Source organism: Pseudophryne corroboree, chromosome 7, assembly GCF_028390025.1.
Source record: "Pseudophryne corroboree isolate aPseCor3 chromosome 7, aPseCor3.hap2, whole genome shotgun sequence".
Taxonomy (NCBI): domain Eukaryota; kingdom Metazoa; phylum Chordata; class Amphibia; order Anura; family Myobatrachidae; genus Pseudophryne; species Pseudophryne corroboree.
In genome coordinates this window covers 507,090,961-507,107,283 of record NC_086450.1, presented here as the reverse complement: position 1 = coordinate 507,107,283, position 16,323 = coordinate 507,090,961, and the positions used below count along the sequence as shown (strand labels likewise).

At 49.7% G+C, this 16,323-nt stretch overlaps 1 pseudogene; it reads right to left on the bottom strand.

Annotated features, from left to right (window-relative positions):
- Window positions 1-16,323, bottom strand: part of LOC134944451 (uncharacterized) — a 65,691-nt pseudogene that overhangs the window by 18,362 nt on the left and 31,006 nt on the right.

Here is a 16,323-nt window from a genome sequence, read left to right as displayed (position 1 = left end):
ACTTCGCATTTGCAGCCAGCAGAGGGATCCCCAGGAACCCTCAATGGAGAAATGGCCGCTGTGCATGTGCGTCACAGCGAGACAATGCATGTGCAGAAGCCCCTGTACCACACCCGGCACATTGCATGGACGGGCTCCTTTCAGAGTCCCTGCACTGCACATTAATATATGGTGCCGATGCGATCGCATTCTGCAATACAATCCTGAGCGCTAACATTGCGCCCAGATCGCATTGCACATGCGATCACTGATAAATGGGCCCCCAGATCTTGCTGTGCTCTTTGTCTGCGCTTCACTTTTTCAAGTACATGAAAGGCATGCTCACGCAATTACAACTGATATAGACATGGACGCAGACGCGTCTGCACCTGTCAGGAAGCGTACAGTATATGTCGCAGGTGGTAAAACATGACTCAATGATTATGTAACAATAGGCGTTAACTAATTCTACCTAAAAACTCATCTTCCATCCTGAGCTCTCCCGTCCTCTTCTCCAGTGGGGTTCCCAGTGTGGAGTGAGTCACCCGGCAGATGAATTCTGACCCTTGGTCTACCGTTGCTGATACAGCTAGAATCAGGCTGGCTGTGCAGGTGTAAGTCTTATCAGGCTCCTGTGTGATCTCCATATCTGGAATTCTGAATCTTTCACTGGGAAACACCTTATCAAATTCTTTCTTTTTAGGTCTTCTCCTCATCCACGTCACCCTCAGATCCCTTGGATAGTACCCCAAGATTCTACACTCCAGTTTGGCATCTGTGCCGGATACTAATAGTGGTTTTATGATGTCACTCATCACTGGAGAAGACTGAAAGCCTGTAAGACATCAATGGCGACAATGAAATAAAGTGACCTTCAAAGTATCCAAAATTATGATTAGAGTAACACTACTGTAAATGTGGCATTAGATTAGGTCCAATTATATTAAATCTCAATTTCTTTCCTACTGTTCACTGTAGTTAATATAAAAAACACACTTACAAACCGACTACATACCGACTCGGAGAAGAATAGCACCTTAATACTCACCTGTCACCCCGAGCTCTCCCGTCCTCTTCTCCAGTGGGGTCACCAGAGTGGGGTGAATCACCCGGCAGATTAATTCTGACCCGTGTTCCGTTACCAGTGACACAGCTACAATCAGGCTGGCTGTGCAGGTGTAAGTCTTATCAGGTTCCTGTGTGATCTCCATTACTGGGATCTTGTATCTGTCACTGGGAGACACCTCATACAGGTCCTGCTTTCCAGCTTCTCTCCTCATCCACGTCACCCCCAGTTCACCCGGGTAGTACCCCCAGATTCTGCACTGCAGTTTGGCCTCTATTCCATGTACTAATGGCGGCTTTATGATGTCATCCATCACTGGTGACCTGAAAAAATCTGAAACACAATAATAATGATGACAGTATAAAAATGATGGCTGCTTCTTATTGGCTTTCATTTAAGGGTGCCCTGCCCCTATTGGTCTGCCAATGGTCTTATTTGTAAAGGGGAGGCTATCCATATATTTTCCTTGATCATCATCTCATGCTAGTACTGTGGCCTTCATATAGACAATTCTCATCATCCCCATCTAAGTAGAGATGAGCGGGTTCGGTTTCTCTGAATCCGAACCCGCCAGAACTTCATGTTTTTTTTCACGAGTCCGAGCGACTCGGATCTTCCCGCCTTGCTCGGTTAACCCGAGCGCGCCCGAACGTCATCATGACGCTGTCGGATTCTCGCGAGGCTCGGATTCTATCGCGAGACTCGGATTCTATATAAGGAGCCGCGCGTCGCCGCCATTTTCACACGTGCATTGAGATTGATAGGGAGAGGACGTGGCTGGCGTCCTCTCCGTTTAGACACTTGATTTACTAATTTTGGGGAGCATTAGGAGTACTCAGTAGTGTACAGTGCAGAGTTTTGCTGATAGTGACCAGTGACCACCACTTTTATTTATAATCCGTTCTCTGCCTGAAAAAAGCGATACACAGCACACAGTGACTCAGTCACATACATACCATATCTGTGTGCACTGCTCAGGCTCAGGCCAGTGTGCTGCATCATCTATATATATTATATATCTGTCTGACTGCTCAGCTCACACAGCTTATAATTGTGGGGGAGACTGGGGAGCACTACTGCAGTGCCAGTTATAGGTTATAGCAGGAGCCAGGAGTACATAATATTATATTAAAATTAAACAGTGCACACTTTTGCTGCAGGAGTGCCACTGCCAGTGTGACTAGTGACCAGTGACCTGACCACCAGTATATAATATTAGTAGTATACTATCTCTTTATCAACCAGTCTATATTAGCAGCAGACACAGTACAGTGCGGTAGTTCACGGCTGTGGCTACCTCTGTGTCGGCACTCGGCAGCCCGTCCATAATTGTATATACCAGTGACCTAACCGTGGTTTTTTTTTCTTTCTTTATACATACATACTAGTTACGAGTATACTATCTCTTTATCAACCAGTCTATATATTAGCAGCAGACACAGTACAGTGCGGTAGTTCACGGCTGTGGCTACCTCTGTGTCGGCACTCGGCAGCCCGTCCATAATTGTATATACCACCTAACCGTGGTTTTTTTTTCTTTCTTTATACATACATACTAGTTACGAGTATACTATCTCTTTATCAACCAGTCTATATATTAGCAGCAGACACAGTACAGTGCGGTAGTTCACGGCTGTGGCTACCTCTGTGTCGGCACTCGGCAGCCCGTCCATAATTGTATATACCAGTGACCTAACCGTGGTTTTTTTTTCTTTCTTTATACATACATACTAGTTACGAGTATACTATCTCTTTATCAACCAGTCTATATATTAGCAGCAGACACAGTACAGTGCGGTAGTTCACGGCTGTGGCTACCTCTGTGTCGGCACTCGGCAGCCCGTCCATAATTGTATATACCAGTGACCTAACCGTGGTTTTTTTTTCTTTCTTTATACATACATACTAGTTACGAGTATACTATCTCTTTATCAACCAGTCTATATATTAGCAGCAGACACAGTACAGTGCGGTAGTTCACGGCTGTGGCTACCTCTGTGTCGGCACTCGGCAGCCCGTCCATAATTGTATATACCACCTAACCGTGGTTTTTTTTTCTTTCTTTATACATACATACTAGTTACGAGTATACTATCTCTTTATCAACCAGTCTATATATTAGCAGCAGACACAGTACAGTGCGGTAGTTCACGGCTGTGGCTACCTCTGTGTCGGCACTCGGCAGCCCGTCCATAATTGTATATACCAGTGACCTAACCGTGGTTTTTTTTTCTTTCTTTATACATACATACTAGTTACGAGTATACTATCTCTTTATCCTCTTTTTTTTGCACCTCTTTTTTCTTTTCTTTTTCTTTGCATCATGTGCTGATTGGGGAGGGTTTTTTGGAAGGGACATCCTGCGTGACACTGCAGTGCCACTCCTAGATGGGCCCGGTGTTTGTGTCGGCCACTAGGGTCGCTAATCTTACTCACACAGCTACCTCATTGCGCCTCTTTTTTTCTTTGCGTCATGTGCTGTTTGGGGAGGGTTTTTTGGAAGGGACATCCTGCGTGACACTGCAGTGCCACTCCTAGATGTGCCCGGTGTTTGTGTCGGCCACTAGGGTCGCTAATCTTACTCACACAGCTACCTCATTGCGCCTCTTTTTTTCTTTGCGTCATGTGCTGTTTGGGGAGGGTTTTTTGGAAGGGACATCCTGCGTGACACTGCAGTGCCACTCCTAGATGGGCCCGGTGTTTGTGTCGGCCACTAGGGTCGCTAATCTTACTCACACAGTCAGCTACCTCATTGCGCCTCTTTTTTTCTTTGCGTCATGTGCTGTTTGGGGAGGGTTTTTTGGAAGGGCCATCCTGCGTGACACTGCAGTGCCACTCCTAGATGGGCCCGGTGTTTGTGTCGGCCACTAGGGTCGCTAATCTTACTCACACAGCTACCTCATTGCGCCTCTTTTTTTCTTTGCGTCATGTGCTGTTTGGGGAGGGTTTTTTGGAAGGGCCATCCTGCGTGACACTGCAGTGCCACTCCTAGATGGGCCCGGTGTTTGTGTCGGCCACTAGGGTCGCTAATCTTACTCACACAGCTACCTCATTGCGCCTCTTTTTTTCTTTGCGTCATGTGCTGTTTGGGGAGGGTTTTTTGGAAGGGACATCCTGCGTGACACTGCAGTGCCACTCCTAGATGGGCCCGGTGTTTGTGTCGGCCACTAGGGTCGCTTATCTTACTCACACAGCGACCTCGGTGCAAATTTTAGGACTAAAAATAATATTGTGAGGTGTGAGGTATTCAGAATAGACTGAAAATGAGTGTAAATTATGGTTTTTGAGGTTAATAATACTTTGGGATCAAAATGACCCCCAAATTCTATGATTTAAGCTGTTTTTTAGTGTTTTTGGAAAAAAACACCCGAATCCAAAACACACCCGAATCCGACAAAAATAATTCGGTGAGGTTTTGCCAAAACGCGTTCGAACCCAAAACACGGCCGCGGAACCGAACCCAAAACCAAAACACAAAACCCGAAAAATTTCAGGCGCTCATCTCTACATCTAAGTGATATGTCGTAACCACTAGATTCTGATGTCATCACATCAATATTCATTAGGAAAATGTATGTATTCTACAGGAAGACATAACGACCTACTGTAACTAATTACAGCTATGTCCATGCAGGTTAGTGAGACCGTATGAAACTCTGGGGCAGATTTATCAATGAGTGAAATTCTTGTTATCACTCGTCACAAATGATTAACGGTGCTGCAGCCAATCAGCTCCTAACTGTCATGTGTGAAAAATGACTGATAAGAGCTGATTGGCTGGGGCATCATTTAACATTCTTAGTGAGTGATAATAAGAATTTACTTACCGATAATTCTATTTCTCGTAGTCCGTAGTGGATGCTGGGAACTCCGTAAGGACCATGGGGAATAGCGGCTCCGCAGGAGACTGGGCACAAAAGTAAAAGCTTTATGACTAGCTGGTGTGCACTGGCTCCTCCCCCTATGACCCTCCTCCAAGCCTCAGTTAGGATACTGTGCCCGGACGAGCGTACATAATAAGGAAGGATCTTGAATCCCCGGTAAGACTCATACCAGCCACACCAATCACACCGTACAACTTGTGATCTGAACCCAGTTAACAGTATGATAAACGTAGGAGCCTCTGAAAAGATGGCTCACAACAATAAACAACCCGATTTTTGTAACAATAACTATATACAAGTATTGCAGACAATCCGCACTTGGGATGGGCGCCCAGCATCCACTACGGACTACGAGAAATAGAATTATCGGTAAGTAAATTCTTATTTTCTCTGACGTCCTAGTGGATGCATGGTCCTTACGGAGTGTAAGGACCATGGGGATTACACCAAAGCTCCCAAACGGGCGGGAGAGTGCGGATGACTCTGCAGCACCGAATGAGAGAACTCCAGGTCCTCCTCAGCCAGGGTATCGAATTTGTAAAATTTAGCAAACGTGTTTGCCCCTGACCAAGTAGCTGCTCGGCAAAGTTGTAAAGCCGAGACCCCTCGGGCAGCCGCCCAAGATGAGCCCACTTTCCTTGTGGAATGGGCTTTTACAGATTTTGGCTGTGGCAGGCCTGCCACAGAATGTGCAAGCTGAATTGTACTACAAATCCAACGAGCAATCGTCTGCTTAGAAGCAGGAGCACCCAGCTTGTTGGGTGCATACAGGATAAACAACGAGTCAGATTTTCTGACTCCAGCCGTCCTGGAAACACATATTTTCAGGGCCCTGACTACGTCCAGCAACTTGGAGTCCTCCAAGTCCCTAGTAGCCGCAGGTACCACAATAGGCTGGTTCATGTGAAACCGCTGAAACCACCTTAGGGAGAAATTGAGGACGAGTCCTCAATTCTGCCCTGTCTGAATGAAAAATTAGGTAAGGGCTTTTATATGATAAAGCCGCCAATTCTGAGACACGCCTGGCTGAAACCAGGGCTAACAGCATGACCACCTTCCATGTGAGATATCTTAATTCCACAGTGGTGAGTGGTTCAAACCAATGTGATTTTAGGAAACCCAAAACTACATTGAGATCCCAAGGTGCCACTGGAGGCACAAAAGGAGGCTGTATATGCAGTACCCCTTTGACAAACTTCTAAACTTCAGGCACTGAAGCCAGTTCTTTTTGGAAGAAGATCGACAGGGCCGAAATTTGAACCTTAATGGACCCTAATTTTAGGCCCATAGACAGTCCTGTTTGCAGGAAATGCAGGAAACGACCCAGTTGAAATTCCTCTGTAGGGGCCTTCTTGGCCTCACACCACGCAACATATTTCCGCCAAATGCGGTGATAATGTTTTGCGGTTACATCCTTCCTGGCCTTGATCAGGGTAGGGATGACTTCATCTGGAATGCCTTTTTCATTCAGGATCCGGCGTTCAACCGCCATGCCGTCAAACGCAGCCGCGGGAAGTCTTGGAACAGACAAGGTCCCTGCTGGAGCAGGTCCTTTCTTAGAGGTAGAGGCCACGGGTCCTCCGTGAGCATCTCTTGAAGTTCCGGGTACCAAGTCCTTCTTAGCCACTCCGGAGCCACGAGTATAGTTCTTACTCCTCTCCTTCTTATGATTCTCAGTACTTTGGGTATGAGAGGCAGAGGAGGGAACACATACACTGACTGGTACACCCACGGTGTTACCAGAGCGTCCACCGCTATTGCCTGAGGGTCCCTTGACCTGGCGCAATATCTGTCTAGTTTTTTGTTGAGACGGGACGCCATCATGTCCACCTTTGGTTTTTCCCAACGGTTTACAATCACGTGGAAGACTTCTGGGTGAAGTCCCCACTCCCCCGGGTGGAGGTCGTGTCTGCTGAGGAAGTCTGCTTCCCAGTTGTTCACTCCCAGAATGAACACTGCTGACAGTGCTATCACATGATTTTCTGCCCAGCGAAGAATTCTTGCAGCTTCTGCCATTGCCCTCCTGCTTCTTGTGCCGCCCTGTCTGTTTACGTGGGCGACTGCCGTGATGTTGTCCGATTGGATCAATACCGACTGACCCTGAAGCAGAGGCCTTGCTTGACTTAGGGCATTGTAAATTGCCCTTAGTTCCAGGATATTTATGTGAAGAGACGTTTCCATGCTTGACCACAAGCCCTGGAAATTTCAGGCTGGCATCCGTGGTCACCAGAATCCAGTCCTGAATGCCGAATCTGCGGCCCTCTAGAAGATGAGCACTCTGCAACCACCACAGGAGAGACACCCTTGTCCTTGGAGATAGGGTTATCCGCTGATGCATCTGAAGATGCGATCCGGACCATTTGTCCAGCAGATCCCACTGAAAAGTTCTTGCATGGAATCTTGCGAATGGAATCGCTTCGTAAGAAGCCACCATCTTTCCCAGGACCCTTGTGCATTGATGCACTGACACTTGTCCTGGTTTTAGGAGGTTCCTGACTAGCTCGGATAACTCCCTGGCCTTCTCCTCCGGGAGAAACACCTTTTTCTGGACTGTGTCCAGAATCATCCCTAGGAACAGTAGACGTGTTGTTGGAATCAGCTGCTATTTTGGAATATTTAGAATCCACCCGTGCTGACGTAGCACTACCTGAGATAGTGCTACTCCGACTTCTAACTGTTCGTCCAAGTAAGGGATAATTAAGACGCCTTTTCTTCGAAGAAGAATCATCATTTCGGCCATTACCTTGGTAAAGACCCGTGGTGCCGTGGACAATCCAAACGGCAGCGTCTGAAACTGATAATGACAGTTTTGTACCACAAACCTGAGGTACCCTTGGTGAGAAGGGTAGATTGGGACATGGAGATAAGCATCTTTGATGTCCAGAGACACCATATAGTCCCCTTCTTCCAGGTTCGCTATCACTGCTCTGAGTGACTCCATCTTGAATTTGAACCTTTTTATGTAAGTGTTCAAGGATTTCAGATTTAAAATCGGTCTCCCCGAGCCGTCCGGCTTCGGTACCACAAACAGCGTGGAATAATACCCCTTTCCCTGTTGTAGGAGGGGTACCTTGATTATCACCTGCTGGGAATACAGCTTGTGAATAGCTTCCAATACTGCCTCCCTGTCGGAGGGAGACGTTGGTAGAGCAGACTTCAGGAACCGGCGAGGGGGAGACGTCTCGAATTCCAATTTGTACCCCTGTGATACTACCTGCAGGATCCAGGGGTCCACTTGCGAGTGAGCCCACTGCGCGTTGAAATTTTTGAGACGGGCCCCCACCGTGCCTGAGTCCGCTTGTAAAGCCCCAGCGTCATGCTGAAGACTTGGCAGAAGCGGGGGAGGGCTTCTGTTCCTGGGAAGAGGCTGCCTGCTGCAGTCTTTTTCCCCTTCCTCTGCCCCGGGGCAGAAATGAGTGGCCTTTTGCCCGCTTGCCCTTATGGGGACGAAAGGACTGAGTCTGAAAAGACGGTGTCTTTTTCTGCTGAGAGGTGACCTGGGGTAAAAAGATGGATTTCCCAGCCGTTGCCATGGCCACCAGGTCCGATAGACCGACCCCAAATAACTCCTCCCCTTTATACGGCAAAACTTCCATATGCCGTTTGGAATCCGCATCACCTGACCACTGTCGTGTCCATAAACTTCTTCTGGCAGAAATGGACAGCGCACTTACTCTTGATGCCAGGGTGCAAATATCCCTCTGTGCATCTCGCATATATAGTAATGCATCCTTTAAATGCTCTATAGTCAGTAATATACTGTCCCTATCCAGGGTATCAATATTTTCAGTCAGGGAATCCGACCAAGCCACTCCAGCGCTGCACATCCAGGCTGAGGCGATTGCTGGTCGTAGTATAACACCAGTATGTGTGTATATACTTTTTAGGATATTTTCCAGCTTTCTATCAGCTGGTTCCTTGAGGGCGGCCGTATCAGGACACGGTAACGCCACTTGTTTTGATAAGCGTGTGAGCGTCTTATCTACCCTAGGGGGTGTTTACCAACACGCCCTAACCTCTGGCGGGAAAGGGTATAATGCCAATAATTTATTAGAAATTAGCAGTTTTTTATCGGGGGAAACCCACGCTTCATCACACACTTCATTTAATTCATCTGATTCAGGAAAAACTATGGGTAGTTTTTTCACACCCCACATAATACCCTTTTTTGTGGTATCAGAAATGTTCAAAGCCTCCTTCATTGCCGTGATCATGTAATGTGTGGCCCTACTGGACATTACGTTTGTGTCCTCACCGTCGACACTGGAGTCAGTATCCGTGTCTGGGTCTGTGTCGACCATCTGAGGTAACGGGCGCTTTAGAGCCCCTGACGGTGTTTGAGACGCCTGGACAGGCACTAACTGATCTGCCGGCTGTCTCATGTCGTCAACAGTTTTTTGCAAAGTGCTGACACTATCACGTAATTCCTTCCATACGACCATCCAGTCAGGTGTCGACTCCCTAGGGGGTGACATCACTATTACAGGCAATTGCTCCGCCTCCACATCATTTTCCTCCTCATACATGTCGACACAATCATACCGACACACAGCACACACACAGGGAATGCTCTGATAGAGGACAGGACCCCACGAGCCCTTTGGGGAGACAGAGGGAGAGTTTGCCAGCACACACCAGAGCGCTATATATATACAGGGATAACCTTATATACCGTATATACTCGAGTATAAGCCGACTTTTTCAGCACTTTTTTTTGTGCTGAAAAAGCCACCTCGGCTTATACTCGAGTCAGTGACAGGCAGAGGCAGAGCAGTGTGAAGGAGGGACACGGAGCGCACAGCGCGCGGCTCTCCTGTGTCCCTCCTGCATCTCCGGCGGCAGCAGCGGCGGTTCTATTACAGGAAGTACCCGTTCGTGACCTCTGATCACGAACCGGCACTTCCTTTAATAGACCCGCCGCGGCCGCCGAAGATGCAGGAGGGACACAGGAGAGGCGCGTGCTGTGCGCTTCGTGTCCCTCCAGAAGACAGCGCGGGATCGACGGAGGGGTAAGTAACAACACTGTGGGGCATACCTGGCACTTGGGGAGAGAACGTATCTGGCATCATGAGGGGGCGTATCTGGCAGCACTGTGGGGGCGTATCTGGCAGCACTGTGGGGGCATATCTGGCAGCACTGTGGGGGCATATCTGGCAGCACTGTGGGGGCATATCTGGCAGCACTGTGGGGGCGTATCTGGCAGCACTGTGGGGGCATATCTGGCAGCACTGTGGGGGCATATCTGGCAGCACTGTGGGGGCATATCTGGCAGCACTGTGGGGGCATATCTGGCAGCACTGTGGGGGCATAACTGGCAGCACTGTGAGGGCATAACTGGCAGCACTGTGGGGGCATATCTGGCAGCACTGTGGGGGCATATCTGGCAGCACTGTGGGGGCATATCTGGCAGCACTGTGGGGGCATATCTGGCAGCACTGTGGGGGCATATCTGGCAGCACTGTGGGGGCATAACTGGCAGCACTGTGGGGGCATATCTGGCAGCACTGTGGGGGCATATCTGGCAGCACTGTGGGGGCATATCTGGCAGCACTGTGGGGGCATATCTGGCAGCACTGTGGGGGCATATCTGGCAGCACTGTGGGGGCATATCTGGCAGCACTGTGGGGGCATATCTGGCACTATGAGGGCATATCTGGCACTGAGGGCTGTGTACGGCTAGAGCTGCATTTCCCACCCTAGGCTTATACTCGAGTCAATAAGTTTTCCCAGGTTTTTGTGGTAGAATTAGGTGCCTCGGCTTATATTCGGGTCGACTTATACTCGAGTATATACGGTAAGTGTTTCTCCCTTCTATAGCTGCTGTATTTGTATTATCTGCCAAATAGTGCCCCCCCTCTCTTGTTTTACCCTGTTTCTGTAGCAGGACTGCAGGGGAGAGTCAGGGAGCCGTCCTTCCAGCGGAGCTGTGAGGGAAAATGGCGCTTGTGTGCTGAGGAGATAGGCTCCGCCCCCTTCACGGCGGCCTTTTCTCCCGCTTTTTTTAGGAAAACTGGCAGGGGTTAAATGCATCCATATAGCCCAGGAGCTATATGTGATGCATTTCTTTTGCCATATAAGGTTTAAAACGTGTTTTATTGCGTCTCAGGGCGCTCCCCCCCAGCGCCCTGCACCCTCAGTGACCGGAGTGTGAAGTGTGCTGAGAGCAATGGCGCACAGCTGCGGTGCTGTGCGCTACCTTATTGAAGACAGGAACGTCTTCTGCCGCCGATTTTTCCGGACCTCTTCGCTCTTCTGGCCCTGTAAGGGGGCCGGCGGCGCGGCTCCGGGACCCATCCAAGCTGGGCCTGTGATCGTCCCTCTGGAGCTAATGTCCAGTAGCCAAGAAGCCCAATCCACTCTGCACGCAGGTGAGTTCGCTTCTTCTCCCCTTAGTCCCACGATGCAGTGAGCCTGTTGCCAGCAGTACTCACTGAAAATAAAAAAACCTATTTAAACTTTTACTCTAAGCAGCTCAGGAGAGCTACCTAGCATGCACCCTTCTCGTTCGGGCACAAAAATCTAACTGAGGCTTGGAGGAGGGTCATAGGGGGAGGAGCCAGTGCACACCAGCTAGTCATAAAGCTTTTACTTTTGTGCCCAGTCTCCTGCGGAGCCGCTATTCCCCATGGTCCTTACGGAGTTCCCAGCATCCACTAGGACGTCAGAGAAAACAAGAATATCGCTCATTGATAAATCTGCCCCTTTCCTGCAGCCATTTGTCTTCATACAGTCACAGAGATCCTACTGTAGGTGACTCTTAGGATCTAGGTAAATATGTAGAAAATATAACTTATTATTACCACCCAGGACAATTACCTCCACACTGGCTTCAAACTATTGAGCACTAGCTCAGCTCCTGCAATTTTTATATTTAAATGAATGACCTAAAACCCATGAGTGAGAATTCACAGAAAATACAGACAATGTTCTAGACGCCATACCAGACTTACCGCTTTTCTTGTCCCTTCGGTAGCACCTTATAATAGTATATACTGCAATTCCCAATCCAACGGCCACAAATGCAGATACAGCTACCACAATAGCTGTTAGTGTAGCCGTATCCATTACATCTGTAGAAATAAATAATATATGTACTTTATGCTGTATATTCTGTACATGTCAGAGCTATACAGCTATAGTACAGCCATGCTGCAAATCACTACTATAACATATTTTAAGAGAGGCGTATCAAGCCATGGAGACAGATAAAGTAGAGGCATTGCCCAAATCAACCAATCAGCTTGTAACTGTAATTTATTTAGCAAAGTCTTTGAAATGACAGTTACAAGCTGATTGGGTGCTTTAAGTAACTGCTCCACTTTCTCCAAGGCTTGATACACCTCCCCTTTGTATGTACAGCACAGTATATAATGTATGTGCAGCTTCTCTCTGCAGAGGGCCCCGTTAATAGGTTCTCAGCCTTCATTTGAACAGTACACCAAGCGCTCGAAGAGAGGCCGCCTATAATAGATCAGGCGCAAGATCATTTCAATTATATTAAATATAATAAGCAGTAACACAAACAGCAATTAAAATGTAACAGAAAACAAAGAGACAAACGGGGAATTCAATTAGCCGTGACATAATTTCCCATGGGCTAACTGATCCCGTGGGGTCATTCAATTAGCCCAAATGTAGCCCACCGGCAGCACTTATCTGGGATTTTTTTTACATGTCTGAACCTTGTTAACACATGCATCTGTGATCTTTTCATGGATTCTGCGTGTTAACACACATTAAAAAAAAAGGGTATTTGTGTGATAAGGGAGCTCTAATTGAATAGCGTCGGGCGATAAAGGCTGCCCTCCATTTTTACCCCTGTTAACTGGGCTAATTTTCAGGGGACTCTGGCAAATATTGTCTGTCTATTAAATATTAAGGATCCCCTGGATGTACCAGGGAGTCATAGGCGGATCCAGGGGGGCACTCGGGCCCGTGCCCTCCCCTGTCGATTCTGACTTTTTTTTTTTTTCAAAAGGAGAACAGCAGCACTTCTGCTATTTATGCCAGTCAGATTTGATAAAAGAGCTGGCAGGCACTAGGACAGGCCGTGGCTCTAAGAGCAAGTCCGTGTGGCTAACGAATGGGGAGGATGGAGCTGCAGCTCCAGCCTCCCCTGCTCACACCGCAACCAACCTCCCCCACTGCCATCTGGCCAGAGTCCAGCCCAGGCGCGGGGTTCAAATGCCAGTGTGAGAGGACGGCGGGTCGCTCACCTCCGTCTCCCCCGGGCAGGCAGCGGCGGGACTCAGGCGGCGTGGCGGCGGGGTAACGGGCACGGAGGGGCTTGCGTCCGGCGGGATTCAAGCCCCTCCAATCACGGCGCGGCAAGGTGAGGATGGCGCCGGGGCGGGAGCCAATCAGGGCTCGCGCCCGGTCAGCCAATGAGAGCATGCCGCAACGAGCCAATCAGGGCTCGTCGCGTCATAGCGCAGCCCCCTCCCAGCGTCTTATAACAGACGCGGCGGAGCGGGAGCGCTCTGTCGGCGCCGGACCCGGAGCAGTGAAGAGCTCCCAACAAGAAGAGAAGAAGCGGCGGCCGAGGAGAAGAAGCAGCAGAAGAAGCGACAGAAGAAGTGGAAGAAGAAGAGGAAGAAGGAAGAGACCCCAGTGGAGAGCAACAGGCGGCGCCCGAGGAGAAGGCGTCCAGGCGGTCGGAGAAGCAGAGCCCAGGAAGAGGTCCAGTGGAGAGTGCTGCAGTGTGTGGGAGGCAAAAGAGCTAACGAAGCTCCCCACTGCAGCCTCTCCCTACGGTCCGGTATGCGGCCTCGTGCCGAGTCTCATATCCTCCCTAGACCACCGGGTGTTCGGGCACTAGGCCCGTGGGCATATACGGGCAATAGGCCCGGATGCAGATAGGAGTTTGGGGGGTCATCTTTTGTTACGGTAGTTTGGGCGTTAGGCCCAAGCCACCCTCTGGTTTCGGGCAGGCGGGCATTAGGCCCGGGCGGCATATCAGGCGCTAGGCCTGGGGAACCAATAGAGGGCGTTAGGCCCTAGGAACACCGCTGGCGAGGGAAATAAGGTAACCCCGGACTTTAGGCCCCGGTTACCCAGCTAGGGGCAAGTAGGGCAGGCACTAGGCCATAGGCTGCAATCACAGCCAGGAAAGAGGACACCTTTTGGCTGCCTCGTGTTAGGCCAGGGCAAGGGGGGGGGGGGGGTAAAGAATACCGGCTGTAGGCCAGGGGAAGACAGGACCTTAATCCTAACCTCGGTTGGGGGTCTGGGTCCTCAGACATTCGCACCAAGTCCTCCAAGTCCAAGTCCTGGGTCCTCAGACATTCGCACCAAGGGATATTTGAGATAGTGGGCACTTTTGAGACCCCGAAGGTCCCTGCGACATAGGGACAGACATGGGTTGACTCCCTGGCTGTTCCCTAGCGTCAGCTTTGTGCAATAAATTCACATTAGCACTTAAAACATTCCACATATCCATCCAGTTAGGTGTCAGCGTTGTCAACGGAGACACAACATTCATTTGCTCCAGTACATTTGCTCCAGTCCCTAGTACAGGCTGAGCCCCGCCCTTTGGATACCCCGGCGAGTGGGCTGTGCGGCAGCTCGTGCGGGGCCCATTGTAGGTTGGGTACGGAGGGTCGGCTGACCCTCGCATCTTGTGTTAGGGAGGGGCTGTGGAGAGAGCGTCCGGGTTTCTGTACGGCCTACACCCGGGTGCCGGAGTGGACGGCGATCTTCGTGGGGAAAAAGGGCGTATCCGAGATTGTCCTATCTGGGGCGAAGTAGCGGAACCTGCATCGGACCGGATTGGAAAGGTAACCCTCATTTGCATTGTATTCACACTGTGAACCTGTATTTGCTTGACCTGTTGATTGAAGTTAGGTGAAGTAGCCAACCAAGTCACTCTGTTTGTAGTTCGTAGTAGATAGGCTCAGTTCTGTTGTTAGCCGTTGTTTAGTTGTAGGGAGGCTGCTGTCCCTTTCTTTCTAGGAGCAGATGTTCGCGACGAGCAAGCTAAGAGTACCAGTGTGAGTATTCTCTGTGAGTATGTGTCCTTGTCCGCGTTGAGCGCCGGTCGCGAGACCCCGCTAGGCCTAGCGGGCTCGCTCCCACCTAGGTGCGCAAGTGCCGAATAGGTGACAATTTGGGTGGCTGAGGCCCACGGGCCGATGATGACATTCACCTAACCGGTGAACGTCGCGGCCACCCCGGTGTGCCACTCTTTCCCCGTAACGAGGAAGGAGTGGGGCACACAGTGATAGTGTTCCTTGTCTCCTCTAGCCGTCGGCCCCCAGACTGAGCCTCGGGCGGAGGCCCTGAAGAGGAATTCTTCTCGGACGAGCCGAGGCGGAGTGGCCGGAGCGTGAGACACAATCGGAGGTAAGAAGCGGCACGCCTGTACGGTCACAGGCATTACACCATACCAGTACCCTTACACCAGCATCGAGTAAGACAGTTACTTATGACGGCGCGGAGGTCTTCATCAGCCCTCACTGCACCACACGGTTTCCCAGCTCTTCCTCCTCCACTTCCTTTACCACCATGCTAGGTGCAGTCACACTCAGCCTCAGCTTTGAGAAGGCGGCCCGTGTGATTGTGACAGGGCTGTCCTGCAGATGTCTTATGCTGCTTGTTGGAGATCCAGCTGGCTGCTTCTGTAATCAGAGATGGGCAGTGTTCCTGTCCTGCAGTCTGAGTCTCAGTGCAGTGCCCAAAACAAGTTATGCTGCCCCTGCCACCCCCAACTAAAAGCTATAATAATGATATTGTGCTGGGGTGCCTTCCAGGCTCCCATATCTAATGGAACAGGTGACCAACATTTCAAGGCCCAATCAACCTTTTCATCAGGGTGAAACATTGGCAATAAACCAGGATGCGCTCCTACAGCCAATCATTACCTGATGGCGTATTCTGTGAGGCCATGCCCCCTGTGACACCACACTCCGTATCTGGAAATTGGTGGGGCAGTGGGTGAAAAAAAACCTTAATTGGTTCCCCCTTCTACAGTGTCGAAGTCAAAAAATAAGATTTTAAACCTACCGGTAAATCTTTTTCTCGTAGTCCGTAGAGGATGCTGGGGACTCCGTAAGTACCATGGGGATAGACGGGCTGCGCAGGAGACATGAGCACTTTAGGAATTACTTTAGGTATGGGTGTGCACTGGCCCCTCCCTCTATGCCCCTCCTCCAGACCTTAGTTAGAGAAACTGTGCCCAGAGGAGATGGACAGTACGAGGAAAGGATTTTTGTTAATCCAAGGGCAAGATTCATACCAGCCCACACCATGCACACCGTATAACCTGTGATATACTAACCAGTTAACAGTATGAAAACAAAATACAGTAGCATCAGTCCGAGACCGATTAAACTATAACATAACCCTTTAGTAAGCAAAACTATATACAAGTGCTGCAGAAGTAGTCCGCACTTGGGA